This window comes from Eretmochelys imbricata, chromosome 24 (genome assembly GCF_965152235.1).
Source record: "Eretmochelys imbricata isolate rEreImb1 chromosome 24, rEreImb1.hap1, whole genome shotgun sequence".
In the NCBI taxonomy this organism is placed as follows: domain Eukaryota; kingdom Metazoa; phylum Chordata; order Testudines; family Cheloniidae; genus Eretmochelys; species Eretmochelys imbricata.
Window position 1 is genome coordinate 5,022,802 of NC_135595.1, and position 19,635 is coordinate 5,042,436.

General features: G+C 48.2%; 1 protein-coding gene across 3 annotated transcripts in view; it reads right to left on the bottom strand.

The window, feature by feature from the left end:
* MEF2D (myocyte enhancer factor 2D) overlaps window positions 1-19,635 on the bottom strand; it is a 168,703-nt gene that overhangs the window by 102,447 nt on the left and 46,621 nt on the right. For all 3 annotated transcript variants that reach the window (XM_077841319.1, XM_077841317.1, XM_077841316.1), the window contains exon 2: window positions 13,025-13,094. The gene's annotated coding sequence lies outside the window, so the exon portion shown is untranslated. The remainder of the gene's footprint in view (window positions 1-13,024; window positions 13,095-19,635) is intronic.

The window sequence follows — 19,635 nt, forward strand, 5'->3', positions numbered from 1 at the left end:
CATCAGCCTTCAGCTTTAAGCCGGGATTTTCAAAACAGCCTGCTGGGAGTCCCTCAGGTAGCCAACAGCCCTATCTGATCCAGTTCGATTAGGCCAGAAGTTTTAAAAAAAAACTCAGCACACTTCATCACGCAAAGTATGTACGTTCCACCCCTTCACCCCACCCCGTGTTTGCAGCCTCTATTTGATTGTCAGCTCTGCGAGACAGGGACTGTCTACCATTCTGTGTTTGTACAGCGCCTCGCACAATGGTGCACCATTGTTCTCCAAGTGGTTCAGGAGCCAAATTAGCAATCAATATTACCCAAAAGAGCCACAATAGTGTGACAGATTTCAGAGTAGCAGCCGTGTCAGTCTGTATTCGCAAAAAGAAAAGGAGGACTTGTGGCACCTTAGAGACTAACAAATTTCCGATGAAGTGAGCTGTAGCTCACGAAAGCTTATGCTCAAATAAATTTGTTAGTCTCTAAGGTGCCACAAGTCCTCCTGTTCTTTTTACAATGGTGTGAATTCATTGTTTCATTCTCTCTCTCTCTCTCTCTCTCTCTCTCTATATATATATAAATTCTCACAGCAAAATGACTGACCAAGTATTCTTATTATTTTATCAGTTACAATTGGTTAATAACATAGTAAAAGCATCCTGATTGGTTCATAACTTAGACTGTTTAATAATTAAATCACGTGTTTTAATCTCATGTGCTGCAAAGAGCTGCAGGGGACACATTAAAGAGCCACTCGCGGCTGCTGCACCTCAGTCTGAGTATCGCTGGCCAAGTGGCTACAATGGTTGACTGGGACTCATTCAGGAGACCTGAGTTTGATGCTTGGTTCTGACCCAGTGGGTGACCTTGGGCCAGTTACTTCCCCTCTCTAGGCCTCTGTTTCCCCATCTACAAAACGGGGGTGATTACGATGGCGACCTCCTTTGTAAAACGTGTTGAGGTCCACTGACAAAAAGAGCTAGGTGTCATTAACAACAACAATCCAGGACCATATTTTTCAGAAGACCTCAGCTCCCATCTTATCACCCACAGAAATAGCTTCATATCCGCACATTGGCTGCTGAGCACTTCTGAAATCTCCACCTTACTTCGGTGCCTAACTGGGTGCTGATCTCTTCGGAAACCCTTACCCCCAATGGTTGGTGCTGAGTTCTAGGAAACCTGGGCAATTTTGGAAAAAATCCAACTCAGGACACATTCACCGTCCCACCCAAGGAGTAAATTTCCACTGTGCAATACAACAAACCTGATGGAAACAAAACAACCCTGTGCAATTGCTTTTGCAGAAGGGGGTTAGAAAAAGAAAAAGAAAAAGAAAAAAAGACCTCAGACTATAAACAGCCTGGGTAAAACCTAGTAAATAAAGTGGGCTGCTCCCAGCCCTGCTTCCTGTTTGCTTTTGCAGCATGTTCCGGACTGCCGTCACAGCCCTGAAATTGACCATCTTACTATGTTTGAGAGCTGCCATGCTGAGGTTAGATATTCATCCCTGCACTGTCACATGGAGAGTGCGGGAAGCAGCTTATATCTCCCCTATTCTGGGGCTTCCTGAGCCAGTTGATTCCCAGTGCTGCCCTAATTTATTATCTGTATTGCAGAAACGCCTAAAGGCCCCCCCCTTTGCCCATCAAGGATCATGGCCCCACGGTGCTGGGTGCTGTACGGGCCTACAAAGAAAGGACGGTTCCTGCCCCAAACAGCCTACAGTATAACTTGCCTCCCGCACTGCCATAACTCTGTGGGTTTTGTGGCAACCAGGAATTTATTATTAATAATAATTATTAATCAGTTGTATTACCATAGAATGTAGGAGCCATGGATCAGGACCCCACCCCGGCGCTAGGCGCTGTACAGACAGATTTCAAAAAGACAGTCTCTGCCCCCAAAAGCTTACAATTTACTAATCACACCAGCTGTGTCTCCAATTCCCTGCTTACCCCAGAACAGACTCCTGCAGAGGCTGTCGGATCTAGCTCTGTGCTTGGCAGGAGCCATTCCCCAGGGGGAGGGCTTTAGGCCAGCCTCCTAGCAGAGCCAACACAAAGGTGCTGCAAGGGTGTCCGCTGAATCCAGTCTTTCTAAACACCCTTGTCCCTGAAAGATGGGAGCCCTTTGACTTCTTAAATCAGCAGCATTCCTCTTTCTGGGAGAAAAGGGGTTCCCACCCCCGCACTCCACTCCCACAATGCAAACTTCTGTGGATGTCAGGATGCCTGTTTTTAGTTAGGGGTAGGGACAACATTCGGATGTGAATTCTGAATCCAAGCTCTCAACATTCTTATCTGCATGGCTGGGCTTTTGTTTGTTTTTAGGCAGCATGGCCAAGTGGCTAGTGCATTGGACCAAGGCTCACAAGACCTGAGTTCTTTTCCTGGCTCTACCACTGGCCCACTTGGGCAAGAGCCTTCCCTGCTTGGTGGCTCAGTTTCCCCATCCCACCTTTTGTCTGTCTGGTCTATTTAGACCACAAGCTCTTCAAGGACAGTCTCTTGCTATGTGCCTGTGCAACACCTTACACAACAGGGCCCCAATCCCTGGTGGGGCATCTGGGTGCTACCATAATACACTTAACAACTAGCTCCTGACTTTGCTCAGAAAGTGACTCAAGAAGAAACACACACCGAAGGTCTATTTCAGGGGTACTACTACTAACAACAACAAAACCTCCAGCTAAAAAAACAATGCAACAAAACCAGAGAGTGACAATAGATAAGAAGGCTGAACACAGCATGGTTTCTCAGCACAGGGCAGTCTCTCTGAAAGTTGATCGGGTGGGGAGCGGCGGGGGGGGGGGGAGGCGGGTTGGAGGACACACGGATGTCAGCTGCTGAGTTGTCTCCTAAACCCCATGGGCCACTGGAGCATCATCCAAGCTTAAAACCAAAACCAAAAAAAAAAAAAAAACAACCCCAACCCCTAACCCAGTTCGGCTGGTCAAGCTAAAGCAAAGCCTGGTTGTTGTTTTTTTAAAAAGAAGTTGCTAATTTTAAACTCCCCAGTGGAAAGAGTGAGAGGTACTTACAGGAGACAGGATGGCTGCGTCCTTTTCCACGTATGCTCAGCCCTGGATGTCTGCAAGGAATCTCTGACGACAAGGGAGCCAGTCCCAGCCCTGCAGGAAAGCCGTCTTGTGTCCCGTGTTCCTCCCGCCCCCCCCTCGCCAGCGCCTCAACAACTGTCCCCAATCTGTCACTGACAGCACCATAGAGGGAATGAACCAACCCCCCTCCCTTTCCCCAAACACTGTCCTAGAGTGACAGAAAGAACTCGGCCTGTCTAAAGGGCAGAGACAGATGTAAAACTAGAGGGAGGTGATAAAGCGCGGGGGGGGGGGGGGGGGGGGGGGATAGGAGAAGCCAAAGCAGCCTGCCTGGAAACAGCTGTTGAAAGCAGCGGCTTGGTTCGCTTCCTTTGCAGCCAAAAGAGCAGTGACCACAGTGTGTGTGTGTGGGGGGGGGGTTGGGTTGGGGCTGCCTAGCAGTTCAGACAGCAAGGCAGTCTAGCATTACCTGGACCGAAAATCCTTCCAACGTCCACACCCACCCATGCGCGCCCCCTGCACTTCCATGCACCGTAATCCGTCCTGTCTCTATCGGCCCACTCACTCCTGCAATCTCATGATGGAAAGGGAACTGGTAAATAAACACCCAGGGCCGGATTCTTCCACTGCGCTGCATGGCGGGTGGACATTTGCACCAGGGCCCGGGGCCCTGGAAAAGGCTACTGGGGTAAATGGTGGTGAGTGATCCAGACGCATGGGGCTTGATCAGAGCCAGAGGATGCCTGCACACTTGAGACTTTTCAAACTAGTTTGAAACAAATACGCAAGCACAGGGAGACTCACTGAGGGTGTGTGTTAACACAAAAGTGTACAGCTTTAACTACACCAGTGTAGCTAAAGTCATTCAATGCCCTAGCGTGGACACAGTTGTACCAATATAAAGGTGCCTTATCCCAGTATAGCTTATTCCCCTTCCTATACAGGAATAGCTATACCAATATATGCACTTTTGTACTGAGATAATTGCATCCACCATAGGATACAGGTATGGTTAAAGTAGGAACACACATGTAGACAAGAGTTTCTGATGAAGACGGCATGAGAGGCCGTTTCCTAGGAAAGGATGCTTCCTTCTGCGGTTTGAAAATGGATCTCAGTCAGTTGCAAAATACCAAATGGCAATGGAAGCATTGGAAGGACAAAACTTGCCTTACACTACTTAGATGTAGAGTGGGTTTGGGGGGGGGGGGGGACCTGGATTTGTGCTGAAAATGGCCCAACTTGATTATCATACACATTGTAAGGAGAGTGATCACTTTAGATAAGCTATTACCAGCAGAAGAGTGGGGTGGGGGGAGAGAAAACCTTTTGTAGTGGTAAACACCCATTTTTTCATGCTTTGTGTGTATAAAAAGATCTTCTGTACTTTCCACAGTATGCATCCGATGAAGTGAGCTGTAGCTCACGAAAGCTTATGCTCAAATAAATGTGTTAGTCTCTAAGGTGCCACAAGTACTCCTTTTCTTTTTGCGAATACAGACTAACACAGCTAGAAAAGGAGTACTTGTGGCACCTTAGAGACTAACCAATTTATTTGAGCATAAGCTTTCGTGAGCTACAGCTCACTTCATCGGATGCATACCGTGGAAACTGCAGAAGACATTATATACACACAGAGACCATGAAACAATACCTCCTCCCACCCCACTCTCCTGCTGGTAATAGCTTATCTAGTGGGGTGGGAGGAGGTATTGTTTCACCGTCTCTGTGTGTATATAATGTCTTCTGCCATTTCCACGGTATGCATCCGATGAAGAGAGCTGTAGCTCACGAAAGCTCATGCTCAAATAAATTGGTTAGTCTCTAAGGTGCCACAAGTCCTCCTTTTCTTTTTGCGAATACAGACTAACACAGCTGTTACTCTGAAAACTACTTAGATGAGTGACAGAAGTGAAATCTAGGGGTCAGAGTACAGGGGCTGGACATCAGGATTCCTAGGTTCTCAGTCTGATTTCTGGAAGATGTGATGGCCTACTGGTTTTCAGGACTCCTGGGTTCTATTCCCAGCTTTGGGAGAGCAGTATGGTCTACTGGTTGAAGCAGGTAAAGCTGGCAAATCCAGATTTCTGGGTTTTGCCCCTAACCGTACCACTGATTTGCTGTGCAATCTCTGGCAACTCACTTTGCCTGTCTAATGTGAATCAGTTTCCCCATCCATGAAATTAGGATTTACTGGTTAGGAATTTTTCCGAACAGCGAGGACAGCACCGCCCCTTCACCAAAGAGCAAAGCATTGCCCACCTCACCAGGGGCTTTGGGGGGACTAAGGCTTTTTTCCTGGAAAGACTGGGGAAATGTAATTAAAAATTGAGATTTTTCTCCTATGAAAATTTCCATTTTTGACAGAAAGCCATTTCTCATTGAAAGGAAAGTTTCTGCATGGCCAATGGAAAGAACCCAAGATTGATCTCTTTTTTTTAATAGAATGTCGTATTACTATTTGCTTTGCAGTAGGATTTAGCGGTCCCATCGGCTACCAGCTCCTCATTGTGCTGGGTGCTGGACATACATATAAGAGGCAGCCCCTGCTCCAAAAAAGTTTATGGGAAACTGAGGCACAGAGCGGGTAAATAACCTGCCCACGGTCACACAGGGAGTCTGCTGCAGAGCAGAGAATTGAATCCAGGGCTCCTTAGAGAACAGAACCTTAAACACCAGGCCCTTATTTTCAGTGCTATGTACTGAAGGTCACCTTTTCAACCCTGGGACACAACAATCCAGATACTGCATAAGCTAAACCAAACCATGAATTCATTCAAACTAGAGATGGAGTCCAGCTCTGGACCCTAACTGTCTCCAGAGCAGTTTGGGAAGGGCAGGGTGTGGGATACAGTTTGAGCATAATCTATATCCTCATCAGGCCAGATTTTTAGGGGTACTGAGCAACCACTGCTCCCACTGACTCAGCGTTTTTGAGAATCAGGCTGATGGCATCCAGTGTAAAAGGGAGGCTCATTTAGTGAGCCTTGTTCCCGGACTGGCACAGGCCAAAAGCACAAGCCCTGCAGATGGACTGCATGGTACAACCAGGCACGTGATTTCCCAAGCACAATTGCAATGGGACGGTGCTGCGGGCGGGGAGAGGTGCAAGCATCAATTCAAGGAAGGTCACTGTCCCGGAGAGCCTTTCTGCACCAGAAGTGGTTGGGTACAAAATGCAGGAGAGGTTTTCTTGGCGTACCTCAAATTGCATTGGACACAGAAACCCAAAGTGCCTATTGATCGCGGACAGCAGCGCCGTGCGTTCCAGGACACGAGGACATGGCCATGGGGGTTTTAAATCACCCCGGTATTGGTGGTCACATACTTCTGAGGCAGGGTCAATAATGCGCTTATATAATCGCTCGACTCCTCCCACGAGGCTGGCTTGGGGAACGGAAGGGTATGAGTTTCAAAGCAGCACTTTTCAGAAGTCTTCCTCCAACCTCAAACCTGCTGCATCAACCCACTGAGTGAGCCATTCTGCAGCCTCAGAGCAACTGCTCAAAGCCCTGGTCTGATCCAAAATATAAAGCGTATCAGCCACCGGTCCTGGGGCCTTCTGCCCTACAACTGAAGCCTATGTCTGGACACCCGGCGACAATCCGTGTCCTCCAAACAGCACCACTTTGGACCTGAGGCCTGGTCGACACTGGAAGAGTTATACCAACATAGCTAGATTGGTTAGGTGGGTGATTTTATACCAATATAACTTTAGCCAGTATAAGTCCTAATGTGGATCCAATTACACCAGTCTAACTGGACTTCATACCTGTACACTCAGCTGTTCCTGAACCAGCATAAGCTATACCCGAATAAGCTCTTTTATACCAATGTAGCTGCGTCCACACTAGAAGGGGTTTATCGGTTTAGTTTCACCAGTATGGTTAAACTTACAAAACTTTCTAGCGTAGACAAGGAATGTGCAGATCAGGATTCACAACAAAAATGGAAAGAATGGCCAGGTGGGTAACAAATAGGATGGGGAAGCTGGGTTCAGCTCCTGGCCCTGTTACAAACCCGCTGTGCAACCTTAGTCCCTATGTGAATCCGATGGGAGCAAGGCACCTACATACCTTTGTGAATCGAGAGGTGTACCTACGCTACAGTGACCCAGCTCTGGCGCTGTGCGTCGCTGTAGCGTGGATGCTTCCTGCATCGACGGACGGGGCTTGTCCATCGATGTCGTTAATCCACCTCATCGAGAAGCGATGGTAGCTAGGTCACCAGAAGAATTCTTCCGTCATTGTCCCCTGGGGTGAGGTCAACCTAACTATGTCACATGAGGCGCAAAATTTTTCACAGCCCTGAACGATGCAGTTAGGTCAACCTAAGTTTTAGGGGTAGACCAGGCCTGGTTCATACGGCCTGATTCTATTTTCTACATCCCAGCCTGATCTACACTGAAAATGAGGTGGACACACCTACATTGCTTAGGGGTGTGAAAAATCCACACCCCGAGCACCATAGTTAAGCTGACCTACCCCCAGGAGTAGAAGGGGCTGGGTTGATGGAGGAATTCCCCATCGCTCGGGGAGGCGGATTACCTACCGCAACAGAAAAACTCCTTCTGTTGAGGCAGCACGAGTCTACACTACGGCGACAGAGTGGCAGCACGGCTGCTCTGCCGATGTAGCATCCTTAGTGTAGACGTGCCCTTAGACCGTAAGCTCTCAAGGCTGGGAACAGTCTCTCTTTATGTGTCTGTGCAGCATTTAGTCCTGATCTTGGCTGAGGCCTTTATGCACTTCTGTAATACATAATAATAATAGTAATAAACACCACATTACGATCCAGCAGATCTTCCATCTCGTGAGATACTACGGGATCTTTATACTGATTTTACACTGGCATCTCTCCATGGTTTATTCCGGTGTCATTTCGACCAGAATTAGGCCCTCCATCTTGACCTTGCAAGGGAATGGACAATGATCTCACCCGGTCTTTTCCATATGCAGCCACTATGATCTCAAGTTTATTATCTGCCCCCGATCTGATATTAAAAAGCCATCTCAATCCTCTTCTGAACATCCAGCAAAACCTGCTTGCTCAGCAGAGAAAATAACCCAACGCCACCGCCCCACCGCCCACTTCGAGGGCTGGTGTCAGATTATGTTTAAAATCTCTCCTTGTATTGATTTTAATATCAGATACAGAATATACATTACATGAAACCATAAAACCCTCATAAAACGGTTACCCGGACTTGTCTCTACCCACAACCTCATTACAGACAATGGAGATACAAACATTTACTGTAACAGCAATAAACAGGGATACAAGTTCTAGAAAAAAAATACCCTCTTTTAAACTGTTCCGACACCACCCTGCCTCCCCCCGTTAATGCCACCAGCAATCCTAATTTCCGGGGAAGGGAAGGAGACAGGGACAGGATAAGAGTCTTTTCACACTTATATTTCATGATGGATGAGACCAAGTATACAATCTGCTTTCACAGGAAGGGAATGTTGTCTAGTGATTAGAGCACAGGACAGGGAGTTGGGGCTCCTGGCATTGGAGAGGAGTGGAGTCTAGTGGTTAGAGCAGAGAAAAACCTGGGTCTGCCCAGGTCTGCCACCTCATCTCAGTGTGGTCGTGGGAAACTCCCGTCACTATATTTGTGCCTCGGTTTCTCCATTTATAAATGGGTGATGATACTTAACTAGCTCTCAGGGTTGTAACGAATGTTTGCAGAGCACTTTGAAAGCCTCAGGTGAGAGGTCTTCCCATAAAGGCAAAGAATTATTTGACAGAAAAATAGATGCTCTGAGATTCCTCTCTTCCGTCCAATAGCTTCATGGCCACACCCTTTACACAGACATCTGGGGCATGATTCCTATTTACAAAGGGGCATTGAAGTGGGTGTCAATCTGTTACACTCACAACTGCTTTAAAACCCTTTTACTTTATCACAGTGGCATGAAAGGCCTTAGTATAAACGGGAATTCAGACGTTGGTCCTAAGAGGCACATGATACCCAGCTGATGTCATTCCGTCTAGCTCTACTGTCTTCAGGGGAGCTGCAGCTGATTTACACCAGCTCAGGATCTGGCCCTGTAGTTATCTCTAATCAGCACTGCTCCCAGACCCCTGCAAGCTGGCACAGCAGAAGACCAGGTTTTCTGCCCACGCCTGAGTTCTTGCATTAACAAGCCCAGCCATTATGGCCAAATCTGCGCTCATCTTGTTCTTTGTTTATTGCAATGTCTTTTGACGTGGAAAACTTACAACCTTGTTGACAGGACTTATCCCATTCGGGATGCGGCTGAAGGAATAAAGGCTTGGAGACATCCACTCAGTGCTTTTTGTGGGACTCTTTGACCAGCTACAGAGCTTTCAAGTGAGTATCCTTCCTGATAAACACACACATCCGAGAGCCTTGTTGTGAGAAGATTTAAGGATCTGATTCTATGTCGTTCTTCAGGTCGTGTATCCACTTAAACCAATGCAGAGTGGATGTAAAACACTACCAAACCCCAAAGGCACTTTGCACCAGTGCAGACACTTTCCACTAGTGCCAATGACACTGGCCTGATTCCGAATCACACTCAGGTGTGCTCTACGCACAGGTTTTATACTGGTAAAACGATGTCAGTTAGGGCTGTGATTTCCTACCAAAATACAGTACAACTCCTACTGTGGATGCAGCTGTGTCAGGGTAAAGGTGCCTTATACCAGAATCACTTTTTCTCCTTCCTTTATGGGAATAGCAATACCAGTTCAAGCACTTTTATACCAGCAGAACTGCTTCCACAGGAGGGGGTTATATCCCTTCATCTACACCAGGACAGTTCAAATGGTACAACTTCCCACAGAACCATAGAAATGTAGGGCTGGATGTTCTCTAGACCGATGAAGTGAGCTGTAGCTCACGAAAGCTTATGCTCAAATAAATTGGTTAGCCTCTAAGGGGCCACAAGTCCTCCTTTTCTTTTTGCGAATACAGACTAACACGGCTGCTCCTCTGAAACCTATCCAGACCAGTTTTCAGAGTAACAGCCGTGTTAGGCTGTATTCGCAAAAAGAAAAGGAGGACGTGTGGCACCTTAGAGACCAACAAATCTATTTGAGCATAAGCTTTCGTGATGAAGTGAGCTGTAGCTCACGAAAGCTTACGCTCAAATAAACTGGTTAGTCTCTAAGGTGCCACAAGTACTCCCTATCTAGACCAGTGTTTGTCAACCTTTTTGATACCAAGGACCAGCTTGCTGCCATCCTAAACTGTGCCAGGGAGATCTCAGAGACTGGCGCCGGTCCACGGACCAGTCGTTGAGAAACACTGATCTAGCCCATCCCCTTGCACCAAGGCAGGATTAAATATAACTAGACCATCCCTGACAGATGCTTGTTTAACCTGTTCTTAAAAACCTCCAGGGATGAGAATTCTCCAGCCTCTCCCTTGGTAGCCTGTTCCATTGCTCCAGCTGAGACCTCGCCAGTGCCGAGTACGGCAGAACAGTTACGGCCAGCCTCTTCCATAGGACGCTCCTGTGAATACATCCCAGAACGCCTTTTCACACGGTTGACTCACATTCCAGTTTTGATCCACGATAACTCCCAGATCCTTTTCAGCAGTACTGCCGCCCGCCAGTTATTCCCCATTGTGTATTATGCATTTGATTTTCCCCTCCCACATGTATCACTTTCCCTTCTCTCTCCCAAATTCCACCTGGCTGAATTCAGACCAATTCTCCCATTTATCACGATCATTTTGAGTTTTCAGCCTGTTCTCCAAAGCGCTTGCAACCGCTCCAGGCTTGATGCCATCCGTAAATTGTATAAGTGTACTCTCTACTCTGTTAATGCAAATATTGAATAGTACTGGACCCAGGACGCACTCTGTGGGACCCCACTTGAAATGTCCTCTCAGTCTGACCGTGTGTAGCGGGTGTATAAAGAAGCCTTGAGGCCGCATTACACCTCTCTGGCAGCATATAAGGGCCTTAAAAGCATTGTAACCTAGTATTTAGAGCACCTGGGCTCTGTCCCTGGCTCGGTCACAGGTCTGCCGGGTGACCTTGGACACGACACTTCAGCGCTCTGTGCCTCGGTTTCCCCATGTGAAATGGGGATAATGATGCTGACCTCCTTTGTAAAGCATTTTGAGAGCTACGGATGAAAAGCAATACAGCATATAAGAGCTAGGGATTATCATTGTTATTAAAATAGGTATAAATTATAGTTGCATGTATGTTAAAGGCCCCTTTGCACTGCCAGACTAGTGTAACTGGGAATCTGGCCTGTCATGTGGATTCATGGCTAGATTGTCTTTTACACTAAGGCCCCTTCATGCTGCCCGAGTGGTGCAAAGGGGCCTTAAAGGGGAAGCAACTATAATTTAAGATCACTTTAAGGCCCCTTTAAATTGCTTGTGAATGCACTGATGAGTGAAGACCTCTGTTTACACACACACACACACACACAGAGAACAGGTACAGCATGGCCATCGGTCCGGTGCGATTCCCATGCAGATGGCCCCCTGCCAATGTGCCATACTTCTGAGTCCGGTGGGACCGTCTCTTTCAGGGATGAGGGGAATTCAGAGCCCGCTCCCCTCCTGCCCTGCACCTTGTGCGGTCATTTGCATCAGTGCAAAGTGGCTGTACAGTTCTGACCCAGTAGCGCTTCGCTCCCACTTTGTACGAGTGTAACTGACTGCACAAGGGCTAACTAGTGCCAGCAGGTGGCAAGCAGGACCGCAGCCAGCCAGGGCCTGGGCTGAGCCCCAGCTAACTAGTTTCACACAAAGACCACACAGCACCCCTCAGATGGCAATGGTTTCACTCGCTACACACCTGGGCTGGATTCAAACCAACGCCTTATAGGCTCTGGATCCCATTAGCTACTTAAAAGGATAGGTGCATTTCCCCAGAATTTGTAAGGGTGGCACCAGTTCTCTGATTTGACCCTAGGACAGTCCCTTAGCTGCTCCCCGGCCACTGTCCGATTCGTTTCGGCTACAGAGCCCCCCACTCCTTCCGCTCCAGCATGCAAGTTCTCTTTATGAACTGAATCCTCAGCCTTTGTTCAAGACGGATTAGGCAGTTACCGTACCACCTATTGCCTGCAACTGGTAACAAACGGAGATTTGGCCACAAACCTCACGCAGGGCTCACCAGCGGAGGCTGGCAAAGCCGCATAGGGGGTGGGCAGCCTCGTGCTGTCGAATAGCTGCACATCAAACTGTTACTACCCCCTCCAGTTTGACCACACGAAATGTGATCTCAGCTCAGCCTCTCCTTCCAAATAGGGAGGGGAAATTTCTGCCTTCTCGCTCGCTCTCGGCAAACAGCAGGCCAGACGGAAGACACTGCCATAATTGGAAGGGTGGAGCACACAGGACACACACTCCCTAAACCTAGCAGCTCTCCAGGTTTTCCCCGCAGCCCAGGCAGAAGAAAGATTCTCTCCTGAAACCACTTCATCCTCTACCCTGTGTACCCGCCCCCCAAGTTCCCACCAATGCTGGGGTCCCAAAACCTTTTGCCCCGTGGACCAACTGGCCAGGGCTCTGCAGGGAAATGGAGGCTTACGAAATACAAGCCAGAGACCCACAATCTTGCTCCGTTAAGAAGGAAGATGCCCTGGAGAGATTGAAGCAGGACTTCAGCTGAATTTCAAGGGAGTGACTCTGGTTTGCACCCGCTGGAGATCTGGCCCATTGACATCAATGGCCCCATGCCCATTTACAGAACACCACACTGGACAGGGAGGAAACCTGCTATTTTTCCCCCTATTGCTTTCTGCCTTGAAACAAAATACTAGTTAATAATTAGGGGTCAGATCCTCAGCTGCTGTACGCGCTCCTTCTTTCGGGAGCTGCACTAATCTGCACCAGATAGGGACCTGGCCCACTGATCCCAAAGGAGCTGCCCCAATTAACCCCCCACTGGGGATCTGTTCCCAAAAGTCTTCTCTTTGTCAAAAAAAAAAAACAAACAACCAATAGCGGGTGTTAAATAGGGATTTTCCCTCCTACCTGTTAGTCAGACGGCTGCATCTTCAGCTCACTCCAGTCGGCAATTTGTAGCCATTGCCCGTCAATCAAACTGAAAAAGGGAAATGGCTGTCAGTTCCAAGGGGATAAAGTGACGAATGCAGGTAAAGTGCATATTCTGTCCTGACCTGGGTATAAGGGGATACCGGGAATCAGGGCTCCTGTCCTGTCAGGGCATCCCTTGTCCCTGAAGGGCTGGGATCTCAGTGTTCATACTCTGTGCAGTCATTTATGTGTTTAGTTTGGAGGATTTCATCCAGATATTTGTTCTGACCTGGCTGACAATTACAAGAATCCTGACAGAAAGGCAGCTAAGACCCTGATCCTGCAAGTCTAAGGGCTCTCTACTCCTTGGAGCTGAGGGACACAAGACCTTGCAGGCAAGAAAGACAGAAAGAAAGAAACCCTGTAAAAAATATGATCTTAAAGCTTTAAGAAATGGAAAACCAGCTGTCCACCCTGCCAGCTGTTCAGGAATAGCTGGTGGACTGAAAGACACAGCTGAATAGCCCACAGTGCCTCAGGTTGAATTCAGGTGTTACAAAGCCTGAGCAGTCAAAGATTGCATAACCCACTGCGGCTAATGCTTCAGGTCTGTGCAGTTTGCACATTCTGCTCTCAGCCGCACTGGTGTAAATCTCGAGTACTCTTGGAAGTTATGTTTCAGAGTAGCAGCCGTATTAGTCTGAATCTGCAAAAAGAAAAGGAGGACTTGTGGCACCTTAGAGACTAACCAATTTATTTGAGCATAAGCTTTCGCGAACTACAGCTCACTTTATCGGATGCATTCAGTGGAAAATCACTCACAAATTTATTTGAGCATAAGCTTTCATGAGCTACAGCTCACGTCATCGGATGTGAAAATTTGTTAGTCTCTAAGGTGCCACAAGTATTCCTATTCTTTTTTTGGAAGTCATGGTTCATGATGGGAAACGCAGTGTGGCTAGGGGAGATCAACCCAGACTGGAGAATGGGGACATGAGATAGTCGAACAACTAATACCACAAGGTACTGCCACAGCATAGCCAAATTGAAATACTTTAGGGTTTGGCCTTCAATTTTTTGAAGAAAACATCAACATTTGTCATGGAAAACTGACACTTTTGCTGAAACATTTAATTAAATCAAAAACCCAGTGTCCTGTCAAAACATGGTTCAGATGGAACGTTTTCAACCAGCCCTACCAAACACAGAGCGCAGCCGCTGCACGTCAGTCTGGGATCTGCCTCAACCCAAGGACTCTAGGGGTGGAAGCCCACCAGAGGCCACCCTGGGCTGGTTTGCAAAGGTGCTGAGCACCGACAGCTCCTCCCATTGACTTCAACTCGGGTTGCGTCTGCTCAGCACCTCTGGAAATCAGGCCCTGGTTTTGGAGGCCGTGCATCCCACTGGCAACTAAACGACATCACCAAACTCGTTTCCCTTGTGACTCGAAACAGACAGGAACCCAGGTACGATTCTTCCAACCGCCTCTCGGAGAGGTAGATTAAGTACATCAGTAGAAAAGCCCCTTCCACAGATGAAGGAAGCGGCTTCACTATGGTGCCACAGCTGGGCCGCTGTAGTGTAGACATAATAGAGGCCCCATGTTGGGCCGCTGTAGTGTAGACAGTTGCTATAGTGAACGAAGGGGTTTTTCCCATCGCCGTAGTGAATCCACCCCAGGGAGACGCAGTAGCTAGGTTGGCGGAAGAATTCTTCCATTGGCCAAGCGTTTGTTTACACCGGGGCTTAGGTCAGCTTAACTATGTCTCTTGCGGGGGGGAATTGAATTTTTTCCACCCCTGAGCGACGTAGCAAGGCCAACCTAAGTTTTCAGTGCAGACCAGACCTAAGTGATTGGTCCAAGGTCACACAAGGAGTCTGCAGCAGAGCTGGGAATGGAGCCCACTTTGTCTGAGTCCTCTGCTTTAACCACAAAGCCAGCCTTCCTCTCACTGAGCCACCTACCCCTCACCAGCTCATTTCCTGACGTTACAAAATTCAGCCCGAGCACAGATGGGCCAAAGAACCGCACAGCATCGAACCTCATCCAAGCCCTCCTACCCCCAGCACAGCTCAGGTCTGTTGGAAGCCAGCGGGGGGTTCAGTTCATGGCCCCATCTCGAACCCGAGGCCTTTGCTGTAACAAATATCTCCTCACCAAACGGCCTGGGATAGGAAGATGCTGTACGTAATTCCCCAAAACAGGTGAAGCACAGACTGCTTTCTAGCTGTCAGAATGCATTAAACCTTGAAACGTGAGGGCCAGATCCCTTCAGACATATGAGCTACAAAGTTTTCCAGCTTCTGAAGCAAATCTCCTTAGTTAAAATTGACAGAGAAGGGGTGGAGGGAGATTCCAACCCTATTCCTCAGCTGGATCTGGGGCAGCAACAGAAATATGATGCATAATTAACCTCAAACAGCTTCCCGGCACTTTATGGGCTACATTTTGTGTTAAGTTCAAGTCAGCTCAGATTCTGGCCCATCGCTTCCCTTAATAGAGAGGAGCAGTCCAAAGAAATTAAAGCTCCAGATCTGATCAATTACTCTGTCGCAAGGGGTGAGGGGGATTTTCAAAGGGAGGAAGTCTGGGTCTTATGGTAAGGCACTGGGCTGGAACTCAGGTGAGAGGGATTTAATTCCTGGCTCTCCCATAGGCTCCCTGTATGACCCTGGCCAATCCACTTGCTTTCCCTTTTGCCTGTTTAGACTGGAAGCTCTTTGGGGCAGGGGCCCTCTTTCACTACTGGTTTGTGCAGCACCTAGCATGATGGGTCCCGATCTCAGCTGGGGCCTCTAGGTGTTACCGTATTGGCATGTGCCGCTCCCAGTGACCTCTGCAGAAGCCACAGCTGCTCTGAAAATGAGTGCTCTTGAAAGGGGCATTCGGTGTTGGTCTGAGTGCCCCGTGACCTGGGCAGAGAGCAATTTCCCAACACCCTGCAGACTGAAGGGATGGGGGCTGCTGTGTGGGTGGAGGATGTGTGAATATGTGGTTTAGGTCACTGTGCAGGGTTTGCTCTACAACGCTGAGCCCTAACCGCGTCCTCTCCCCACACCTCCACCCTCCTCCCCTGCCGCTGTGCTGGCTTCCGAGCACATCCACAGGGGCTCTAAAAGGCAGATGAACATGCAACTCTGCAAGCTCTTGCCTGCAGCAAACACATCCCTGCACTCCACGCACGGCAATCCTTTCAGATCTCCAGCTAATCAGGGTCATTCCAGGCCAGCAGCCCCCCTTATCTGAGTGGAGCTGGGTTCTGTCTTTCAGACCATACATACGACCCACAGCAACACCTGGCCTACCGAGGTATCACACATAGGAGTCAGGGTGTTAACCCTAATGTCCCGGCCAAATCCCACTTTGGGTAATTACACTCTAGCTCCCGTGTGCGCACGGATAACCAGTACAATTACAGCGATGCGAACCCCCCAGTCTGGACACAGTTATACTAGTGTCAAGTGCTTATATTGGTGTAGCTTATTCCTTTGCAGAAAGGGAAATAAGTTATATCAGTATAAAGGGACCAGTGCGTGCACACTGGCGATTGTACGGGTTTCAGTAAAATATTACGCCCGAACCGGCATAGTGATACCAGCACAAAACCTGTGTATACCCCAGGCTTAAATTCCCTCCAGCAGTTAACAGTGTTGCAACCACCGGGCATTCAAAAGTCACAAGACAGGGCCCCAAAATATCCTGAGATATGATTTTTTAAGACAGAGGGTATTATTTAAACTATACATTTGGATTCTTTTTATTTGCCTTCTCCTTTTGGAGCTTTCAGCAGCCACATTTTCAATCTTTTCGTTGCAAGCACAAGGGCTAGAAACTTACTTTTTTTGAAGAAAATGAAAGCTGAGATTTTATTTCTTGAGTCCAGGAGCTGGGGCTTTAAAACACCAAATTATCATGAGGGCCGTGATAAAAATCACAAGTGTTGGCAGCCCTGAGTTGAGTGTATCTTTCACTTCCCTCCCACAGTTGCTGGGCAGTGTTGCCCCATGTTGCTAAAACAGCTGCTGCATTCCTGCTCAGAGGTGGAAGCATTTCAGTGGCGAGTGAAGGGGTCACTATATTATACATAGTGCTCGATCCTATGCTGCCTTGCACCTTGTGCAGTTATTTCCACCAGGGTCAAGTGAGCGCAAAGTGGGTGTGAAAAGCTACTTTTCTCATCTGGCAGTATTTTAGACCCACTTTCATAGAATCATAGACTATCAGGGTTGGAAGGTCATCTAGTCCAACCCCCTGCTCAAAGCAGGACCAATCCCCAATTTTTGCCCCAGATCCCTAAATGGCCCCCTCAAGGATTGAACTCACAACCCTGGGTTTAGCAGGCCAATGCTCAAACCACTGAGCTACCCCTCCCCCCCACTTTGCACTGGTGGAAATGACTGTTCAAGGGGCAGAGGAAATGAGGCTCAATAACCTGGACTACGGCTATCTCTACACCACAAATGCTACCACATCTCCCTTCAGAAGGGGGGGGCTTTCCATCATTGTAATAAATCCACAGCTCCAAACAGTGGTAGCTCGGTGGAGAGAAGAATTCACCGAGCCGCGTCTACACTGGGGGTTAGGCTGACCTAACTAGGGTGCTTGGGGCACATCATTCTTCACAGCCCTGAGTCAGGATGTCACTAGGATGATCTAATTTTTAATTATAGACCACACCTATATATCAATCAAGTGTCCTTTGGCCTCTGTCTATCAGAGACATCTGGCCTCCATTACCTCATTGTCTGAGCACCTCATGCACTTTAACATAACCTCACGGGTGTGGTGTTATCTCCATTGTATAGAAGGGGCGCTGATGCACAGAGACAGACTAGGTGACTTGCCCAGGATCACACAGGAAGCCTGTAGCAGAGAAGGAACTTAAACCCAGAGCTCCTGCGTCTCAAGCCATGCCTTAACCACTTGGTCTCTTAACCACAAGAGCCTGGCAAGTGTTATAGAAACGCCAGCTATTGTTTACAAAGACCACAAAATAGATAGCAAAAAAAAAAATTGTTTCGGTTTATTTAGAGAGACATTTTAATGGAACAAATTGTTCTATTAATCATAGAGCTGCCGGGCTGGAACAGAGCTCAGGAGGTCACCTAGTTCACCCCCCTTGCAGGATCAAATATATCTAGACCATCCCTGGCAGGAGTTAGCCCAACCTGTTCTTAAAAACCTCCAATGATGGGATTCCACAACCTCCCTTAGTTCCCTGGTCCAATGCTTAACCACCTTAAGGTAGAATGTTTTTCCTAATAGCCAACCTAAGTTTCCCTTCCTGCAAGTTTGTCCCATCCCCAGTAAGCACAGAGAACAATTGATCGCCATCCCCTTTACAACAACCTTTTACAGATTGGAAGATTTTTCTTTCTCTCGTTACTATGACTGTAAACAATCGCAGCCCTCTGGGAACTGCTGGCCACGTGGCTCATTGTGTTTGACTGCTACGGAGTGACTAAGAATTGTGACACACAGCTAGTCAGTGCTAAAACATCATTAGTCCTTTCTTCCTACCCCCCACCTTCTTGATTTCCACCACCACTACATCTTATCTTTTGGACTGCCAGCACAAATCCTCAAAGGTCTGTAGGTTCCTAACTTCAATTTATTTCACTGGAAGTTGGGCACCTACATATGTTTCAGGATTGGAACCCCAGCTCTTCGGAGAGGGGATTGTCATGCCTGTGGGTATGTAAAGCTCCCAGCATAATGAAACCCCAAAATGGCAGGCCAGAAGCAATGCAGATAAATGATCAGAGCGCTGGCCTGTAACACGTGGGTCTGCAGTTACCAATTGGCCGTCCGTCTTTGGGGAAGTTGCTACCCTTCTTTGCTTCCCTTTTATCTGTTTTGTGTAGTTTATTGTAAGCTCATGAGGGCAGGGACTGTCTCGCCCTACGTGTCTGTGCAGCACCTATCAGCATCCTGATCTCAGTCATAGGGCCTCAGGGAATGTCTACACTACAGGGTAAGCCCAGAGTTTGAACTCAGGCTCAAGCCTAACCCCCGTTCTGTCTACACACAAATCGCACTAACCCAGGGCTTAGATCTAGGGTCCCAGGACCCCACAGGGGTGGAAGATCCAAGCCTGAGGCAAGCCGGGACCCAGGGTTCAAGCCCTGTTGCTTTGCAGTGTAGACTCACTCACACTGGACTCATGCTCTGGGAGTCCGCCACAAGTACCCCATAATCCCAGGACCCACGGGCAAACTTTCTTAGTCCTCTGGCCGGTCAAGTTTGGTGGACAGCTAAGCTTTTCCACACTGCACCACGAACAAAGGTGGACTGGCTACCTTTTGGGAGGGTGCTTGGAACTCTCGGATATGGATGGTGGGACTCAGGCCCGCACAACGCAGTGAAGATGCTGCCACCCCAGGATGGGACCCAGGGTTCAACAATTCCTAACCTAGGGTTACAAATGAATGTAGACTCTCCAGCCCCAGGTTAACAAACCCAGGATTTGTTAACTCGAGTTCTCCTAACCCTGGGCTTACACTGCAGTGTAGACAGACCCGCAGAGTTTAAGGCCAGAAGCGGCCACCAGACCATCTAGTTTGACCTCCTGTGTATCACAGGCCACAAACCAGCACCCAGCATCCAC